General features: G+C 38.3%; 1 protein-coding gene across 7 annotated transcripts in view; it reads left to right on the top strand.

Annotated features, from left to right (window-relative positions):
* Nucleotides 1-225: 225 nt before the first annotated feature.
* Nucleotides 226-21,751, top strand: part of TANC2 (tetratricopeptide repeat, ankyrin repeat and coiled-coil containing 2) — a 361,571-nt gene continuing 340,045 nt past the window's right edge. For 6 of the 7 annotated variants that reach the window (XM_019466615.2, XM_019466614.2, XM_019466612.2 and 3 more), the window contains exon 1: nucleotides 226-338. The gene's annotated coding sequence lies outside the window, so the exon portion shown is untranslated. Of the gene's footprint in view, nucleotides 339-609; nucleotides 719-21,751 lie in introns of those variants that run through there. The other variant, XM_019466609.2, reaches the window with a different exon arrangement.

The raw sequence follows: 21,751 nt of genomic DNA, 5'->3' as shown, positions 1-21,751 counted from the left end.
CTGGCTGTGCCGCGCGCGAGGCGGAGCGAGGCGCCTGCCGCTGCCGCCGCCGCTGCCGCCGCCGCCACCGCCACCACCGCCGCCGCCGCCGCCGCCGCCGCGCTTAGGGGCGAGAGCCTGCACCCGCGCCGCCGCTGACAGGACGACCGCCGCGGGCTGCGCTTGCCCGCCTCGAGGCCCCGCCGCGCCTTTCCGGGGCGCAGATCCACCGCGGGCGTCGGAGCGCAGCGAGGTGCTCTGGGAATCGCGGGCGGCGCCGGCGGGCGGCGCGGTCCTCACTGGAGATCCCGGGGACTGGGGCTTGACCCCGAGGTGCAGCGAGCCCCTCAAAGCGGCAGGTAAGACACCGGGGAGCCGCGGAAGGAGAGGTCGCCTCAGTGACAGGGGCGTTCGCCTTCAATGCCTCCGCTCCAGGGAGAGGGGCGGGGGCGAGCGGGGAGACAGCGAAACGGGCAGCGAAGTGCCTCCGGTGTCCAAGGCGTGGGGAAGGTTGGCTCCAAATGTGGCACCCAGGGTGACTTCAGATAGGACCGGGGTTGGTTACTTCAGTGTCACCGAAGGTGTCAAGGAATTTGGCACCGAGGAGAGTCTCTGGATGACGGGGACCCAGGATGAGATGCGAGGCAGATTGCTAAACGTGGCAGAGAATGTGGTGCAGAACGAGTTGCAAAATGTGCCCCCAGAATGCAGCATAAAAAGTAGTTGTGAAATGTGCCAGGTAAGGCGCAGGGTGGGTTGGCCTGTGTGGCATTGAAATTCATGGTAGAAGTGTTATTAGTGATATTAACAGTCTCTCCTGGGAAAGGGGATGTAGTGTAAGAAAAGATTAATAAGGCTCATTGCTAGATATTTTATCACAGGAATTCGAGAGGAGCTGTGATATGCTATTTTTTTTTTGAGATATAGTATGTACCCACGTGAAAGAAAAAAAAAAGCATACTGTATCTGGTTGTGAGATGGAAAAATAGGGCTAAAATAATTCCAGGTTTCGCCGTCAGCTTGTAGAGCTGTGATATAATTGTATCCTGTCCTTTATTTCAGTTGTGGAATGTTTAAAATGGGTTTCACAAAACATAAACAATGATAATTAACATTAGGAAGATTGGGTGTTTTGGGTGTCTTTCACTCTATTCTCTGCCCTCTCCAGGAAAAGAAAAACAATAAACAAACAAACAAAAAAACACCCCACCACATCTTGACCATAATTCCGAGTTCAAGATCATTAGGCAAAGGGATTTTTTTTTTTTCCCCTATGTGTCTCTGTCTTCCTTTTCACACAGGTGAAAATATCTGGAATGAGGAAAACAAAACAATATGGTGAACAAAAGGGATAAATTTTCAGGCATTTTGAGGGGTTGGAGCCAAAAGCTATTGCAGTGGTTAAGTACAGTGAATGACAGTAGTGATATATTCTTGCATGTTTTTGGTGTTGGGGTGGCAAGACAGGGGGAAAAAAATACAGTAAATGTAGCCTAAAAAGCAGCAACATGGATACTGTCAGTGGAGCACTTCTTGCAGCGTTTCTCAGGTACATCATCTTAGGAATGAGAGCCCAAGAATAAAATATTAAATATTCTTTCTCTCTCTCTGTCTCTCTCTCTCCCTGTAAAATTACCCACATGCTGCGAAACATTGTGACTTCCATTTAAGAAGAACATCTGCGTTTTGAGAGGATTGTCAGAAAATAGCTGGAATTTCAGAAGTAACAAAAGATAGTTGAATGAGCTGTGTAATATAACTTACACATGTATGTCCAAGGAGTGTCTGTGTCCTGTGAAACCAGCAGAAATACCTGGATGTGTTCATTAGGATATAGTTAATGGTTGAGATTATAGTGTTTTATGTTGTGACTATTGTAGAGAAATTGAATTACTTGCCTGAATGTTGTTCTTATAATAACAGTAAGTAGTTTGCCAGATAATCTGAAAATCCATACTGATTGGCTTCCTCCTGGATGCACAATTCAGCCACTGAGGGATCATTTGCTTCAAAGACAAAACTGGATTTTCCTTGGTGATTAATATTTGGGTTTTAGTGTTTTCTGTAGATACGTTACTCACCTTGAGGCGATGTTGGGGCTAAAGCAGAGAGGAGAGGGCCAGAAGAGAATAAAGAGCAGTTCTGTTGGGTCTTCCTGTTTTGTTCTGACTGGAAGCCGTGTGTACTGCCACCCCCTACTGTCTGTAGGAAGAGGTGTTGCAGAGCCCCATTCTTTTCTTGTTATCACTGCCCCCTTGTGTAAGGGAAGAAATTGATAGTTGCACTTGGGAAAACTGCTCTCCTACTGTTCTTGACAGGGGTGTTACGTGGATCTCTTAGTGATCTTTTCAGAGTTGCAGGGCTTTAAACTTACTGTTAATTAGGCTCCGGATTTGATGTCTGTTTTTAATAGTATCTAGTTTTAGTCAGTAATTCAAATTTCTCAGAATGTTTTCAGTGTGTTTGGGAAGATGGTGGAGTATTATCACTAGTAGGAGAACTACTGGTGATGGCTCCCCCTTATGTAGCACCTACTCTGTGCCAGTCCTGTTATACGTGTTTTAACCAGTTTCAATGCCCTGTGAGGTGTGTATGGTTATTTCCATTTTCTGATGAGAAACTGAAACACAGAGATGTTCAGTAACTTGCATAGGACAGTCAAGAATCAGATTTAGCTAGCAAGCAGAAGAGTTGAGTTTCAATTCAGTAAGTAGTAAGATGCATAAATATTAAGCCTACAAATATACCAAAATTACAGTTACTTGTAGTATGAACATTTCTCTTCTGGAATTTATTTTTGTCATTTATCTCTGGAATTATGAGTAGAGGAGTATCAGTGTTTTTTATGTGGTTAAGGAGATGTTTGTGATGGAGGTTGGTTTTGGGGGGAACTTTAGAGGTAGAAAGTTACTTTCAGGTAGGTTGGTTTGTGTGTGTGTGTGTGTGTGTGTGTGTATACATAGTGTGCAGTAAAGGTTTACTGGTGCTTTCAAAATTTTTTTTAATGTTTATTCATTTTTTTGAGTGCTTATTCATTTTTGAGAGACAGAGACAGAGCTTGAGCAGGGGATGGACAGAGAGGGAGGGAGACACAGAATCCGAAGCAGGCTCCAGGCTCCCAGCTGTCAGCACAGAGCCTGACGAGCTGGAACTCATGGACCTCGATATCATGACCTGAGCTGAAGTCAGACACTCAACCGCTCAACCAACTGAGCCACCCTACTGGTGCTTTTAAAGAGATAGTACTATACGCACGCACACGCACGCATGCACACACACGCACGCACACACAACTAACTACTGTCTCTTTAAGAGCACCAGTAAATTTACTGTAACTTTCTCAAGGAAAAGTAAGAAGGAATTATCTATTTTTTCTATCTATTCACACTTTTACGATCTCTATTTTGTAATTAAAAAGTTTTTTTTTAATATTTATTTTTGAGAGAGAGAGAGAGAGAGAGAGAGAGAGAGAGAGACAGAGCATTAGCGGAAGAGGGGCAGAGAAAGAGTGAGACACAGATCCCAAACAGGCTCCAGGCTCTGAGCTGTTAGCACAGAGCCCAATGCGGGGCTTGAACTCATGAACTGTGAGATTATTACCCGAGCCAAAGTTGGATGTTTAACTGACTGAGCCACCCAGATGCCCCTGATCTCTATTTTATTTTAAAAAGTAACAAAAATGGATTGGACATATATGTATATTTTACTGTTTCCGTCAACAGTTGTTGGCTTAGATTTTTCTCACACTTAAACATTTTTTTATATACATTACATATGAACTAATATTTATAAAAACGTGTAAAGAATATCACCTCTTCTACTTGTAACAATTATTTTCTTTTTTAAGGCAAACTGCCATTCTGTGATTCACATGTCTCATATAATCAAACATTTCTGTATTTTTGTATACATGTGTTGTTAAGGGAATGCAAGGTAATCTACTGATTATGGCTAAGACTTATTCAGGATGTATATTTATGTACTTTAGTATATTTAATAAATTGTCATAGACTTGATCATGCTCTGTATTTTAGGTTGGTTGGTAGTTCCTTTTAGTGTACTTCACTTATAAAGCCTAATTTGATGTTTGCATCTTTATCATAAGGTTTTTTGTTTTTTGAGTTTATTTATTTTTGAGAGAGAGAGAGCACACGAGTGGGAGAGGGACAGAGAGAGGGAGTGAGAGAATCCTAAGCAGGCTCCATGCTCCATGCAGAGCCCAACATGGGGCTTGATCCCACCACTGTGAGATCACGACCTGAGCCAAAATTCAAGAGTCGGACGCTTAACCAACTGAGCCACCCAGGTGCCCCTGTTTTCGTATTTTCTGAATGACTCTCTGTGCATTATTTTGAATGGGGAAGAAAGTAAGCCTAGAAAGAAGTACAGTAATCCCCCCTTATCTTCAGGGGATACATTCCAAGACCCCAGGGGATGCCTGAAACTGTGCATAGTACTGAACCCTGTATATACGATGTTTTTTTCCCTATAAATACATACCTATGATAAAGCTTAATTTATAAATTAGGTATAGTAAGAGATTAACAATAATAAAATAGAACAGTTGAGCCTGGGTAGCTCAGTCGGCTAAATGCCTGACTTTGGCTCGGGTCAGATCTCATAGCTTGTGAGTTCGAGCCCTGTGTCAGGCTCTGTGCTGACAGCTCAGAGCCTGGAGCCTGCTTCAGATTCTGTGTCCCTCTCTCGTTCTGCCCCCTCCCGCTCATGCGCGCTCTCTCTCTCTCTCTCTCTCTCTCTCAAGAATAAATAAACATTAAAAAAATTTTAAAAATACAATAAAATAGAACACTTGTAATAGTATGTTGTAATACAGTTGTGTGAATGTAGTCTCTCAAAATACCTTATTGATTGAATTCACTCTTCTTGTAATGACATGAGACGATAAAATGCCTGTGTAATGGGATGAAGTGATGTAGGCAGTGTGATGTGGCCTTAGGTTACTATTGACCTTCTGACTAAGTATCAGAAGGAGGAGCTTCTAGACTGTGGGTGGATTAGTAGGGACTACTGTACACTAAACCAATACTAGTTCTAAAAAGTGAATATCAGGGTAGTTGATACTGATTAGATGTAAGGTAGAACAAGTGTGCCTAAAAGAAATGCATCAAATTTCTTTCCTTGTCATATTTGTTTCCTTTACAATATAATTAAAATTGAATTTCTGAGACATACTGATTAGGCATAGTAGTTGAATGTACTTAGAATCACAGAATGTTAGCTGGAATATTTTTACTCAGGATTCCAAGATTTTATTTCAGGGAGCTAGAACAGACTGTTGCAGGTGGCTGTTTGCTTTTCCAGTACTAGTCTGACCAAAGTAACAAATATAAAATAGTTTGGAAACTAGTTTAATTATTTGGACTTTTTTTCCCCCTTTGTGAATGAATTGAAGCTCAGCGTTGTCATATCTGCTGAGTGCCTGTAGTTAACAAATACTATTATTATTTGGAGAGAAGGCACTATATAAATATACTGTATAAATAAATAGTCTTTGTTATAATACCATGAAAACTGTCACTTGGCTTGTTTGAGTAGCATCTTTTGTATTACATGAAAATTGTTTACAATAAATGAGGGGCTCCTGGGTGGCTCAATCGGTTAAGCATCCGACTTTAGCTCAGGTCATAATCTCATGATTTGAGTCCAGCATTTGACTCTGCAGTGATAGTGCAGAGCCGGCTTGGGATTCTCTCTCTCTCCCCCTCCCCCGTGTGTGTGTGTGTGTGTGTGTGTGTGTGTGTGTGTGTGTGTGTGTTCACGTGTGCACTCTCTCTCAAAATAAACTTTAAAAAAATGAGTTGAGATGTTTATATGATGATGGAGGGTACCTATGCCTGGTGAGTCTCTTTAAAATTCTCTGGAGGGGTACCTGGGTGGCTCAGTCAGTTAAGCGTCCTGCTCCTGATTTCGGCTCATGTCATGATCTCATGGTCGTGGGTTCTAGCCCTGCATTGGACTCTGCGCTGACAGCATGGAGCCTGCTTGGAATTCTCTCTCCCTCTCTCTATGCCCCTCCCCTGCTCGCTCTCTCTCTCTCTCTCTCTCAAAATAAATAAACTTAAAAAAAAGAAGATTCTATGGAAAGAAATAGGTTAAAAGAAGAGCTTAAAGATTTATAGCTTTATTTTTCCAGCCAATGGCCCTTTTCCTTTCTTTTAGAGGTATTTTACCTCGAGTATTTAAGATTCCAGGTAATATTAGATGGAGAACAAAAAATTGGGGCCTAAATTTTAAAAGGTTAAACAGGGTAAGGATGCAATAAATTGAAAAAGTTTCTGATAGGGATTGTTCTTATTCCAGAAATCTCTAAGTAATTACAATACCACAATTATTTCTGGAAACAAATTATTAGGTCAGTTTATTTTATTTAACAAAAATATAAGTCTTTAGAAAGTTGTGTTTGTGGATGTTTTTAGTGTGAGATAAGTTGCTTTTTTATGGGCCACACATTACAAAAATATCTTATTATGTTCAGCTTCTGTTTGTCCTTGAATAGTTGAAGGTAAACTTGACTGAGTTTAAGAGGCAAAAAAATTAAGTTGGTATTAGTTTTAATCATGCTTTTGCTTTACCCTTTTCTTCCCCATAATACTAACTTCTGCCTTTATCCAGTGCATAGTATATATATCCTATCTCTCAAACTTCTTCCTTTTTATCAGAACTTGAGATATTCTGATGTCATTTATTTTATTTTTTTAATTTTTTTAATGTTTATTTTTGAGAGAGCAAGCGCACGTGTGACCGAGAAGGCAGGGGAGGGGGAGAGAGAGAGGGAGAGACAGAATCCGAAGCAGACTCCAGGCTCTGAGCCATCAACACAGATCCTGATGCGGAGCTCAAACCCATGTGAGATCATGACCTGAGCTGAAGTTGGAATGCTTAACCGACTAAGGCACCACGTTGCCCCTATTCTGATGTCATTTAAACTGAGTAGTTGCATTATAGTGAATAATCTTGTTGGTATGTTTAAAAAAAATCCATTTGCCCTGTAGACATCTTTACTTTTTAATGTCAAATTTATGTACCTTTTTTCCATAGGTACTTTGCTGCCAGAGTGATCTTTCTAACATGGCCATCTGATCATGTCATTCTTTTCTTCAGAATCTTATTGTGGCGACTCATCACTTAATGGATAAAATGGAAACTCCTTAGCAAGCCATGTGAGGTCCTTCATGATGATCTGATCTTTGCCTCCTTTTTAGACTCATTGCCTGCCTCATTCTTCTTCAAAGTTCTATGCATCAGGAGATATGTGTGGAGAAATATACATACATATACACAACATCAAGAATATTATTCAGAGTAACTTCTGGACTGTCGTTGAAACAAACTCTAAAGATAAACCAAATTTTATTCCTTATTTATTTCCTGAGTTGGGGGAGGAAGATTAGAAGGTTCTCTGTGTGAACTGTAGCTGAATTATTTTCACTATATTATGGGGGTTGGCAAACTACAGTGCATGGGCCAAATGCAGCCCAATGTCTGTTTTTGTCTGACCTGCAAGCTAAGATTGGTTTTTTTTATAGTTTTAAATAGTTGAAAAGATATCAAAAGAAGAATGCTTTGTGACATGTGAAAATTATAGGAAATTCAAATTCACGCCCTGAAGAAAGTTTATTGGCATATTGCCATACTCAATCATTTACATATTGGTTATAGCTGTTTTCTGAGTATAGCCACAGAGTTGGGTAGTTTCTAAAGAGACCGCATAGCCCACAAAACCTGAGTATTTACTATTTAGCCCAACTAACTGATACTAACTTTATTAACTGATAAGAGTTACCAGTCATTAGTTTATACTATAAATGGTCATTGACTATCATGAATTGGAGATAGACCAACTATGTCTGTTGAAGGCCTTTCAGGGCATAATTGCTTCTGTCTATCTACTGAGAAAAGATTGGCTACTTTGCCTTCATAGGGATTTATCTGACAGTCTCCTGTTGTGTCTCCATTTGACACCCATATTATGTCTAACTCTGAAGAAATTTCTTCCAGAGTATATTAATTGACTATTCCTTTCTCTCAAAAGAGGTATCCCAAGTGAAGAGTTTTAGAGCATGGCATATAAGAAGATTTTTCTTTTTCCAAGTCTCTCATATGCATATTTTGCATTAAAAAAGATCATTGTTATATGAAAAAAACCTTGATTTTTTAAATATTAGTTTGCTATATGGATACCTTGTGTTTAAGGTTTATGAGTTCAGTTAGATTACTTATATTGGAAAAATTGGGGGGGGTTATGCAGTATATTAATTCATTAAATCATTTGCTTAAATATTTATTGACTACCTGCTATGTATAAGTAGTTACTTTTGCTATTGTAGTCTTTCAGTTGAAGGTGGACATTTCAAATTCTTACTTAATAAAAGCTAATAGTGTAATTCAGAATTCTGTGTCCTCATATCCATTCTGCCTCTGGGGAAAATATGGTTTAAGAAAATCCAGTGTATTACAGTTTGTCACTTCCCTAAAGTTTCATTAGCCAGTGTTGATAAGTTTTACTGTTTTCATTAGGTGGCAAGGTATTATGAAAAGGAAAACGGTGATTTGTACATTCCTTCTTATAAATACCAGCAAGTGTTGTAAACCTAAAATTCACAAAGAAAAGTATATAAACCATAGTAATGGACAGTTTATTCCAGATACCTTTGGACTAGGTATCCTTGTTTATTTCCTTCCTCTAATACTTGCATTATCTAATACTTGCATTAATACTTGCATTATCATATCTGATTATATCGGTTGACATCTCATTATAGAGATTGACAACTTGAAGAAATATGGCAACAGGTTTTTATTGCCATGGAAACCCCTCCTATGGATCCAGCCTTATGAGTGGATTAGTTAGTTATTAAACTTGGAAATGGGATGGGGAATCTAGATGTGATTCAATCATCTTAGCCATAGAGAATCTGCCTCAGATCTTAGTCAATTCCTTCTGCCTAAATGAAGGAAGTCTCTTCTTAGCACTTTGCAATCTTGGGTTGTGGGGTCCCACAATGTCTGGCCCTAGCTGCTGAAATTTGGTAAGGCAAAAAGCTAGTCAGGCTATGGAAGCTTAATGTGTATTTGTTGTTACTCTAGAATTAGTTCTGTTCAGATCCCAAGGAATTCTGTAGGGCTCCCTCGGATTGGGAATTAGGGTGAATGAAGTAATTCGTTTTATTAGGATATGTGGGATGAAGATTTACTACATAATCAGAGAATACATACAGCATCAGAGAATCTTAACTCTTCCTTTTTAGGGTTTTGAAGAGGAAGAAAGACTTCCTTTGGAAGTTGTTACAAACATTCCTTTATGATAGGATGACAATACTATTTATGTAAGAAGCTTTTGAAATTCTACAATCATGAGACCCATTTTATAGTAGAACATGAATTTGAGAGTTTTTGAATCATGAAAACATTCAAATTATTGCTCTGTCACTCACTAGATGTATGAGGGGCTAAAATCTATCTTGTAGGGTTTTGATGATGACAATGAAATAATCACTGACAATCCTTAGGACCATGTCTAGTGCTTAAGGAATGGTAATTTTTATTAGACCTTGGAAGGCGTCCTGAATTTCTCTTTTTTGATGTGTGCTTGACCCAACTCCTTTCCAGAGTGTTTTACTAGCATTGTCAGTACAGCTTTTCCTTGTCTTGTCTCGCTCTCCTTTTCAGCCTTGCAAGGCATTTAAAAGACCCATGGTTAATTCAGCTACTGATTTATTTTGTATCCTGAAATTTTCTTTTATGAAAGATTTGATGAGAGCTGAGAGAATTCTTAAATAACTGTAAACTTTAAAGATTCTTATAGAAGTGAGATGCTGTTGGGCAGACTCCTGGTGTGCATACCTTTTGGGCTGTTTCCCTTTAAGTACCACAGGCTTGACAAAAATTAGTTTTTAATCTCCTCCATAAAATAGCAAACAGTGGCATTTCTTTGAGACAGTGAGCCCAAGTTCTTTTTTTCAATTCGATCACGTAAATGTTTTCAATGTTTATAAACATTTCTCACATTTGTTAATAACTGGAATTTTCTATGATAACTTTATCCATCACCCATGTCACATGTTGGTAGCTTTTTGTAATTTTTCTTTTTTAAAAAGTTGTAGGTGGCAATCAGTTAAGTGGTTGCTATTTTTTTGTGTGATTTGCTTAATAAAAATGGCCTTGTTTATTTACAATGTAAAATAATACATTAGGAAAAGTTTGCCTCTCTTTAGTATAGCTATAACAAGTTAACTATTCAAAATCCCATTTTTTCCTGAGTTTTAATTACTTCTGTGACATTTTGCCCATTTATGCTAATCAGTGTATCATGCATATAATTATTCATTGAATATTTTTTTTACTCACTTTTTCTTAGTTTTATCCTTATTTGTCAAAATATCCATGAACTGATAAGTTTGTGCTAGTTATAAGTTTGTGCTGGTTATAAAATAAAAACTAGTTCATCCTGAAGTCATCTTGCTTAATGTACTTGAGAAAGACCATTCTTATGCAGCTTTGGTTCCAGATTGGATTATTTTGTATTTTTAAATAAATTAACTTCATAATGATTCCTCTCCTTGCTTACATAATTTAATTCTAATTTTGTCTTTGGATGTATTAAAGGTAGACATTTATTAGTTGTCAACAAATGTTAATTGTCATTACTTTTAATCTCCTCACCCTCCCAACCCATCTAGCTTTATAAAAAAATTATAAAGGTAATTCTCTGCTTGCAACCCTGAAAATAAACAAACCAGGGTGAATAAAGGAAAAGTTAGTATTTTCCCTTCCCCTCAGGTCTCTCCCTTCTCTAGTTTTCCTCCTTGGTGTAGCCAACATTAACGAACACTGAGTATTTTTCAGCATCTTTTTCTCACTCAAAAACACATAAGTATGTACACATACCTATACAGGCTTTTTGTAACTTGCTTTATTCATTTACAAACATATCATGGTATCTCTCCAGTGTAGTAAATGGAACTCTAATTGTAAAAAGCTCAATAACATTCTATAGGGTAGCACACCATAATTTATTCTGTTGTTACGTAACTAATGGATATTAAGATTCTTTCTTTCTTTCTTTCTTTCTTTCTTTCTTTCTTTCTTTCTTTCTTTCTTCTTTCTTTCTTTCTTTCTTTCTTTCTCTCTCTCTCTTTCTCTCTCTCTCTCTCTCTCTCTCTTTCTCTCTCTCTTTCTCTCTCTTTCTCTCTCTTTCTCTCTCTCTTTCCTGTTACAAACATTAGTCCATTCTTACTCATGACCAGAGAAGCAAACATTCTATATAAAGTGTTGACAAGATAAAACTAGTAGTATATTTAAAAGATAATACATCAGGGGCACCTGGGTGGCTCAGTCAGTTAAGCGGTTAAGTGTCCGACTTTGGCTCAGGCCATGGTCTCCTGGTTTGTGAGTTTGAGCCCCACTTCGGAGCCTGGAGCCTGCTTTGCCTGTTTTGTATTCTTTGTCTCCTTCTCTCTCTGCCCCTCCCCCACTTGTGCTTTGTCTCTATCAAAAATAAATGTAAAAAAAAATGTTTAAAAGATAATACATCAGTGTTTATTCCAAGAAGGCAGGGACAGTTAAATAGTAACATAATTTAACAGAATAACAGATTACAAGATAAAAACTATATGAGTCTCTCTCTCTTTTTGGATGAGTTGGAGGACTTTGTATTGTATTTAGACAAAATAGCATAGGGAAATGTCTGCCCATGCAGATAGTAGTCCAAGTTTTGTACAGTTCTTTGACCCTCAAGTGATAAGCAGAAGCCTTTTCTTCCAGAGTCTTTGTGGAGACTTTGTGGGGCCTTTCTGCTTTGACCTTGGCTTAACTACAGGACTTTGGTTGCTAAAGCCTGGTACCTTTGACATATGGAAATAAGTATACTTCCTGAGACTGGGATGGATGACAAGGGTGAGCCTATCCAACTTAGGGCTGGCACTTTTTGTGATCTTGTGTTTGATAACTTTGGGCTTAATGAGCACCTTGTTGGCCTCTGTACTGGTGCTCATTGTTTGGAAACATTGGTCTGAATCATTTTGAGGCCTTTCTCATGCTTGTTGGCAAAATATGCATTCCTTAGGATCTAAGTTTCTTGAAGCTTTCTAGGACTGGTTGGTTGTATATAATATTCTTGGATTTGGCCATTTCTATACTGCCAGCCACAACTCTGGGAGTGGTAGAGACTGGAAAAAAAGAGACCCATGACCGTCATAATAGATGCCAGAAAAGCATTTGGAGTAATTTCCTCAGTGGATGTGGCATAATTTCTGAGTTCTTGCTTGAGTGAAAATGCCCATCTTTTATCTTGATCAGTGAATGATATCTTGGCTAGATAGTGTTCTTGGATCATCATTCTGGTTTTTTTTTTCCTGCTTTATAACATGTATACCTTATACCACCATTTTCAAGCTTGTGCAACTGATAAGTTTGATGCCTTTCTCCTTTCTTTATAAGTAACTGGTTCTTTATCTCCCACACAGTCTTGCCACGCTTATGTGGTCTGAGATTATCAGATCTAATCTCATTATGCACTTGATCCCTTTTATATCATGGGAAAGCCAGTACTGCCCATTCATCTTGCATTTCCTGGACTCCTGCCTATATTACTGTATTTTCCCCTTTCTGGTCCCAGTTTTCTCCTTTTTTTTCCTTCTTATTCTTTAATGTTTAGTAGTAGTATAGTAAAATCATTTTAGTGATTCTGAGTTGTTATTCTCAGGTACAAATTGTTCTTTCAAAATGTAGTTTCAAATATTTATTTCAGGAAAGTTTTTTGACATACTGTTTTTACTATTCTGTTTTTTGTGTTGATTTCCTTCTTCAGGTGTTCCTATCACTGTATGTTCCATCTTCTTTGCCTGTTTTCAGTATTTGCCAGTTTTTCTCAAATCTTTTTGATCTCTTTGAGTCTTAAATTTTTCTTTTTTTTAACCTATTTTTCTTAAGGGATTATCTGTTTTTATTCATTCTTGTCTTCTGGAATGATTCTTTCCTTTTGTTTTTAATTATTTTGTGTCATGTCATCTCATTTTGAGTTTTTATAATTCTTAGATCTATTCTTTCATGTCTTTTGTCATTTTCTTAAGGTCTTTTAGTTCATTTTGAAATGGCATGTTACAGAGTTGATCTTTTATGTGGGCACGTCTTTCTGGTATGCTTTTATTGTCTGTAGGGATGTTGTTATTATTTTAATGTTTATTTATTTATTTTAGAGAGGGAGAACAGGGAAGGGGCAGAGCGAGAGAGAGAGAGAGAGAGAGAGAAGAAAGAGAGAATCCCAAGCAGGCTCTGTGCTGTCAACACAGAGTGCGATGCTCGAACTCATGAACCATGAGGTCATGACCTGAGCTAAAATCAAGAGTCTGATCGACTGAGCCATCCAAGTGCCCCTGTAGGGATGTTATTCTGCTCCTTATTCTTTCTTCTTGTAACTTAGTATATGGAATTGACCTTGATACTTTCTGTGATTCATTTTTATTTGAAATTAATTTCAAAAAATCTTTTAGAAAATGTCTGGGTTCAGGAAATCTTCTAATTTCATAGAGCTTTTTCTGTGATTGTTTTTGTGTAGTGTTAAAAAATATGGTGGCTTGTATTCTGAGATTTCCTGGCCTTACTCTCCTCTAGTAGTTTTGTTTGGACCTTCTCTTTCCTTCATCTCTCTTGTTTGATCCCAATTTTCACCCTTTTGTGATCATTAAACCCTTTCTCTCTGCCTTCTGGAGTTCATCTGCAAAACTCCCTTTGTCTTTAACCTCTTCTCTAAACATGAATACCTTCTTGCTATAAGTGAAACTTCTCCCCTGAGGGCCATACTTCCCCATAGAGTTCTAAAGTGGTGGCTCCTCCTATTGATGTGGGTTAAGTGTTCTCTTTGCTTTCTCATAGTTGCTTCTAGACTTCTTTGGGGGCTCACTGGTACTCTTTACTACTCCAGTTATGATTATTGGTATCTTCAGTATCCATACAGATGACCCTTCTGGTATTCTGTCTTCTTCACTTCCTCTCCTCTGCTGATCTTGTCCTTTGCCTCAGCCGTTTACTTCTGTGGCATATTCTGTGCAGATGTTTTTAAAACCCTCAGTGCATCTGCATTAACTGGGAAGCTTTGAGAAACTACAGGTGCCTAGGACTCACTCCCAGAAATTCTGATTTGGTTAATCTGGGGTGTGGCTTCATATGTTATATTTAACAGTTTTTCAAGGTGACTTTAATGTGCAGCCAGGATTGAGAGTCACTGTTCTAGAACTCCTTATTACCAATAGCTACAATTTTCTATAATATAATTTCTGGCATTTTACTCTCCAACTATCACCTCCAGTGTTTCTGGCTCACTTCTAAGTACCCAACAATCTTGATTCTTTGACCCCACTGGGACCTTTAATTTACCACCTTTTCACTGTTCCTCAGGGCATACATGTCCTCAGTTCCTTTTCTAACTTGCTGAATTCTGATTATAATTGCTCTTCTGCATCTATCCTCAACCCTCTTCATCTCTTTCCCTTGGTTGTTCTTGCCTGGTAAAACCCGATCCTGGTTAAAACCAACCCTCCTTTTTCACACCTGCACACTTGTAGCTGTATATGGCTCAGCAAAACAGTCATGTTGACTTTAAATTCTTAGTACCCAGTGACTTTAACTTCATTTTAGTGCTGCCAAGCTATCCTACTTTATCATTCTAGTTCTTCCACACTCCCATTTGCTTAGTTGATTATATCTGTTCCTTGCATGCAAATCTTCAACATTTCCCTTTACGTCCTTTCATTCAGCTGGTGACCTTCCTTTCTATTTTATTAAGAAAATAGAAACGTTCTTCCCACCACCTGCATCTTTACCAGTTATTGTGAATTAACTGTCTTTTCTTCTATCGAAGGTCATTCCCACCAATTGTTCCTTTGAGCCCATCCCTTCTTGCCTTCTCAAGGACATTCTTCCTGCAATTCTTCCCTGTTTTTCCTTTTCTGGATCACTGTCAACAGATTAAGAGCATATTGTAATTTCTTTCATTTGAAAGAAATGCTCTCTTGACCTTACTAACCCTTCCGGCTGCTATCCCATTTCTTTTCTCATTTATACCAGACTCCGGAAAACAGTTTTGTTTACTTTATCCATCTCTCTTTTTTAAATAGTTTAATTAATAGTGTAGAGGTGTAATGTACATATTACAGAATTTACTCATTGTAACAGTATGATTTACTGATTATAGGTAAATCTATAGAATCGTGCAGTTATCACCACAATCCAGTTTTACAGTATTGTGATCACTCCCCAAAATTCCTCTGAGCTTATTTGCGTTCCATCTCCATTCCTAACGCTAGCCTTAGGCAACCACTCATCTTTCTGTTTCAATAAGTTGGCCCTTGGACATTCATATAAATGGAATCATAAGTGGGTAGTTTTGTTTTATAATATGCAGTCTTTTGCTTCTGTCTCCTTACACTTAGCATGATGTTTTTGAGGTTAATCCATGTTGAACATGTGTCAGTATGTCATTCCTTTTTATTGCTGAGTATTTTTGCATTGTATGGATGCAAAATGCCATCATCAAATGATGGGCATTTGGATTGTTTCCAGTTTTTGGCTTTTATGAGTAATGCTGCTATAGTCATTCATGTACAAGGCTTGGTGTGGATATATGTTTTAATGTCTTCTGGATAGATTCCTAGGAGTGGAGTTGCTGGGTTTGTGATCCATTTTGAGTTAATTTTTGGAGGTGGTGTGAGGTAAGGATGTGAGGTTTTTTGGGTTTTTTTGTTTTTGTTTTTTTTAATGAATATCCAGTTGCCCCAACACCATTTATTGAAAAGATTATCCTTTCTTCCTATGAATTGTCTTGACACAATAAAAAAATGTACATATTACAAAATTTACCCTTTGTATTTGGGGTATGAGAAGGGATTATACTCCTATGGTTGTCTCACTACTTCGAACTTCCTGTTAAATCCCCAGATAGGCCATTGGGTTATTGCTTGCTCTGAACAGGATGACAGCCTCAGGCTAGGAAATCTGTTCACTTGCCACTAAGATGGCTACTTTAATTGGTAGTTCTATTAAATTGAGTCCTTTGCTGCAGTAGCAGCAAAGCTCCAGGTTTTCTTTGGCCCACCCTGCTTGAGCTACTACTTGTAGGGGGCAAGATTAAGGAGAATGAGAGTAGTCCCAGGCAAAATTGCCACAAGCTTCCATTGTTCTTACCCAATTTTGCCTAGTTTGCTTGAATAAACATTTCTTTGTTGTATGCCTTTGGTTGATTTCCAGAGTGCTATAAAGTCAGATCTCCATTCTCTTTGAACCCATCCCAACCAGGCTTCCTCTCCCACCGTTTCACTGAAACTGCTTGTTATGGTCATCAGTGGCTTTCATTTTGCTCAATCCAGTGATCCTTTTTTAGTCTCTGTCTTGCTTGATCTGTCAGCACCGTTTGATAGAATTGATTACACTCTCTCCTCCTTGAAGTCTTCGACTTCCAAAATACTTGGTTGTTCTGTGTCACGGGATACTTTATTTTTGTGGATTTCTTTCACTTAGTCCTCCTCATCTCATAGCCTATAAAACTTGTAGTGCGTTAGGAATTTTATCTTTCCTGAGGACATTATTTCTCTTTCTGCCCTCTCAAGTGATGCCTTTCCCTTTTTTTTGTTCTCATAACCCTCATGCCACTGGATATGGAGATAGATACTCTCTTTATTCCCCTTTTCAGCATTGAAATCATTCTCTTCCCTAAAGTTCTTTAGCTTTGAAATTCACATCATCACATTTTATTTACTACAAACCCTGTTGGTGTTGACTGGATTTTCTGGTTCACCCCCATACAGTGACTTCTGATGGTTACCACCTGGAGTTAGGTCACACTTCACAAGTTAAGGGCATAGTCCTCCACTAGACAGCTCTCACTTCAAATACCAGCTTCAGGCTTGGGGGTTCCCAGAATCATCCTCATTTCTAACCAACTGGCTGTAAAGTAAATGTGGGGATTCCTGCTACTCCCTCACAGTTTTACTGTGGCAAAAAGGATACAAAACAGAACCAGCCAAAAGAAGGGACACAGAGGGTAAGGTCTAGGAAGCTCTCAAATGTGCAGCTTCTGGTGTCCTCCCCCTTTGGAATCAGGACACATCCTCCTCCTGGCACATCTTTCTTCTGGCACATCAGTGTGTTACAGTACATAGACTATTGTTAACCCTAAGGCTCACCCAAACTTTGGTGTCCTGGGTTTTTATTGAGGCTTTGGTATGTAGGCATGATTGATTAAATCATTGGCCACTGATTAAACTCAGTCTCCAGCCACCTCCACTCACTGGACGGCAGGCCTCTAATTATATAGTTGGTCTTTTTGGTATAGCCAGCCCCCATCCTGAGTCATTTTGTTAGCACAAACTATTTAGGGGCCCGCTATGACTCATCTCATTAACAAAAGCTATCAGGTTCCACCATGAATAACAAAGACACTCCTATCACTCAGAAAAAATTCCTAGGATTTAAAGACTACCCCCCAGTAACTGGGAACAAAAGCTAGCCAAATTTCTTTATTACATAGGATTCCTTCCCTCTTCTTACTTTTTGGTTTTATTTTGTTTATACTCCCCTTCTCTCTCACAGTACTATTTCTGATCTCAATTCTTGGTCATTTCAACCATGTAGATAGTTTTTCAACATTCAGATCTTTCAGTTCTTTGGATTTCAGTTTTTGAATCTCTTTCTGTGATCTTGTCTTCCACCTCCCCTAAATCATTATGACTACCAAAGTTATTCCCTAGCAATAATAATTGCAACCTCCCCATAATTTCAGTTGTATGTGTCCCACTCTCTGGCCACTACTTGCTGTCTTTCTAATCTTTTCCCCTTTAGTACCCTGACTCCCATAATTCTTTAACCCCACTAGGACCTCTTATCCAGTGATTCAGCCACCATTTCATTGACTCTTTCTCTTGATAACTTCTTTCCCTTCCTTACTGAAGTCACTTTATAATCATAGTTCTCCCTTGCACATACCTTTGACATTGTTTCTTCTCTCTTGATTCATTGTTCTTGCTGTGCCAAAACCACATTCCTAGTTAAATCCACTTACGACCTCTTCCATGCCTGCACCCATGAAGCTGAAATGTGGTTGGTGTAAAACATACAACCTTGCTCATTGGTTTTGTTTTAAATTCATGGCCATAAACCTCAAGTGGAACCATAATGCTTCCAGATAATCATGCTGTATATCCTTAGTCTAGTAGGTGGGAGAATGAATGGATGATGAATTTATACATTTTCCCTCTTTTTTCCCCTCTCATCTCACTTGTAATACTTTCATTCTTTTTCTCAGCTAATGACTTTTCTTCCTACTTGATTGAAAAAGTTGAGAACTTCTGTAGAATTCCACAGTCATATGTCTACTTCTGTCTGAAGGCAGTTCCTTCATTCGTCCACTAGATCATATCCACTCTTGCCTACTCAAGAACATTCCTTCAGTTATTTTCTCCTCTTTTAATTTTTTTTCTCTGATTCATTCCCGTCAGCATTCAAACATGTTACTTCTCTCATGTTAAAAAAAAAAAAAAGTTTTCTTGATCTTACTTTCCCCTCCAACTACCACCTAATTTCGCTGTTCTGTCTTGTAGCAAACCCTTAAAAGAGTTGCATATAATGCTGTTTCATTTTTCTCCTCCCATTGTACTATATGCTGACTAACTTGGATGTAAATTTAAAATACACACATACATACATACATACACACAACATACTTTGGTGTTTTTTTCTCTAAGAACAGGGATATTCTCATACACCTCATATAATTATCAGAATCAGAAAATATTTAATATATATGTATATAAATATTCAATATTTATTGTTGGTATAATATATTATCCACAGTCTGTGTTTAGATTTTACTTTTTTCCCTAATAAGTCCTTATAGCATTTTGCACACTGCCCCCCGCCAAGTCTGGGATTCATTGTAGTATTCCTTCCAGCATTGCATTATTGGATTTATTATTTAATTTGGAGCAATTCTTTAGCCTCTCTTGTTTCTTGTCATTGACACTTTGGAATATTACAGCCAGTTATTTTGCAGACTATACCTTGACTTGGTTTGTCTGTTTCCTTAGGTTTTATATTTTGGGGGCAGGATACTATATAAATGATGTGTGTTATTGGTGCATCCTATCAGGAGGCATATAATTCTGGTTGGATCTGTTATTGATCATGTTAACTTTGATCATTTGGTTCAAGTGTTGTCCACCAGTTTTTTCTACTATACAGTCATTATTTTATTTTTGTAGTATATGAATAATTCATGGGAAGATATTTTGAAATTGCGGTTGATCCTTAAATGATGCAGGAGTTGGGGACGCTGACCCCTTCATGCAGTAGAAAATCTGGGTATAACTTGGCTCCCCAAAAACTTAACTAATAGCCTGTGTGACCAGAAGCCTTACTAATAACATGAACGTCAGTTGACTCATATTTTGTATATTGTATTATTATATACTGTATTCTTATAATAAAGTTAGCTACAGAAAAGACTATGTCATTAAGAAAATCATAGGGAAATGAACATGTCATGGGAATAACAGGTACATCATAGGGAATATAGTCAGTGGTATTGTAATAATGTTATATGGTGACAGTAGTTACCCTTACAGCCAGCATAGCACAGTGTATAGAGAAGCTAAATCTCTATGTTGTACACAATGTTGAAATGAATGTAACATTGTTTATCAACTGTCCTCAAAATTTTTTTTCTGTTTTTAAAAGTTTATTTGAGAGAGAGAGAGAGAGAGAGCGAGTGAGCGTGTGAGCACTGGAGGGGCAGAGAGGGGGAGAGAGAGGAAATGCCACGCAGGCTCTGCACTGACAGCACTGAGCCCTATGCAGGGCTTGAACTCACGAACCGTGAGAACCAAGAGTTGGACATTTAACTGAGCCACCCAGGCGCTCCTCAAATCAAATAAAAAAATTTTTTAAAGACTAAAAATAATTTTAAAAGAGGAAAATCATTAAGAAAGAGAAAATACATATGTAGTACTATACTGCATTGAAAAAAATCCATATGTAAGTGGACCTATGTAGTTCAAATCTATGTGGTTCAAGCATCATCTGTGTGTAATCTCGTTGCTCATCAACTTTTACCTACTTGTTTTAGTATCATTACTAATTCTCACTGGAATTAATTATTATTACTAGGATGGCTGCAGAATAATGATTCTCTAACTCAGCCATTGTTTCTGCATTTATTAGTTGATATTTAAATTGGAAAAAATCAAGTGTTTTTTTTCTTCTTAAGTAGGGAAAAAACCAGGTATGTGCTACTTTGTTTTTCTCTTGTGTGTCTACTTTAACTATTTACACAAAATATTTTATTTCTGACACTTCTAGTCACCAAATGTGTGGGGGTTTCTCCTTACAAAAATAAACAAATCTCTGACACCAGCTGAGTGTCCTACAATTTAATTCAATTCTCACACTGTGCTGCCCAAACATAGTGTCAGATCTCACAGGTAAGGGCTCTGTTTCACAAGAGTGCTCTCCCTTACCCCAACTTAAGATGCCAGTCTCAGGCTCAGGTTATCACCTGTGTTTGTGACCAACTGGCTGTAAATTAGAGGTTCCCATGATCTCCCTCCTCGGGTTCACATAATTTGCTAGAGTGGTGCATAGAACTCAGGGAGACACATTTACCAGTTTATTAAAGGTCATGATAAAGAGTACAGACAGCTAGATGAAGAGGTGCATAGGGTGAGGTATGGGAAGGTCCCAAGTGCAGGAGCTTTTGACCTGGTGGAGTTTAGGTGTCACCCTCCTTGTGTGGATGTGTTCACCAGTCTGGAAGTTCCTTAGACCCCACACTATTGGTACTTTATGGAGGCTTCCTCATGTAGGCATAGTCAATTACTAACTTTGTTTCTAGACATCCCCCCCCCCCCCCCTTCTTTGGAGGGTGTGGAGTAAGGATGAAAATTCCAAGCTTCCAAGCCTGGTTTGTCTTTCTGGTGACCAGCCCCCACTTAGAGCCATCCAGGAGCCCACCTAGAGTCACCTCATTGGAACAGAAGATGTACCCCTAGTACTGTCATCATTTAGGAATTTATAAGGGTTTTAGGAGCCCTGTGTCAGGGATCGGTCAAAGACAAATATTAGAACAAGAGTTGCTCCCAGTGTGTGTATCACTTAGGACATTACAACGGTTTTAGGAGCTCTGGGGACAGAGACCAATATATGTATTTTCTATTATTTCACAATATTCTGCTATGGAAGAGCCAGCCAAGCCTTCATCTTCCATTCTTTAATTAACAATATGAACTCATGGGTTCCTACTTTTTTTAGTGGGTTATGACCTATTTCTGTCATTTATTTGGTGCTCAAATTGTTCCTGGTTTATGCAGTGGGAGCAGCTTCAGGCTGGTTTCTTGTTACATGCACTGATCATTATTTTGAACACTTCTTTACTTTTTGGAGCACCAAGATATTCCAGCTTCAAATTTTGCTTTCCTATCCCAGCAGTAGAGTCAGACATTTCTCCTTGGAGCCTTGAATTCCTTATTTTCTTCCTTTTATTTGAGGTATGATTTACAAAGAATTAGATGCAAAGATGTTAATGTTATAATGAATTTTAGCAGTTATATATATCTATGTAACTATTACCCCAAACAAGATATAGAACATTTTTATCATCTAAGAAAGTTTACTCATGTCTCTTTATATCCAGTCCTCTCCCTTCCCCTAATTAAGAAGATCCTTTTTTTTTTTTTTTTTTTTTAAACTTCTGCTGCCATAGATTAGT

The sequence above is a fragment of the Panthera pardus genome, unplaced genomic scaffold (genome assembly GCF_024362965.1).
Source record: "Panthera pardus isolate Hobbes unplaced genomic scaffold, ASM2436296v1 HiC_scaffold_3, whole genome shotgun sequence".
Classification (NCBI taxonomy): domain Eukaryota; kingdom Metazoa; phylum Chordata; class Mammalia; order Carnivora; family Felidae; genus Panthera; species Panthera pardus.
Note: the sequence above shows the minus strand (reverse complement) of the source record. Positions and strands in the feature narration are given on the sequence as shown.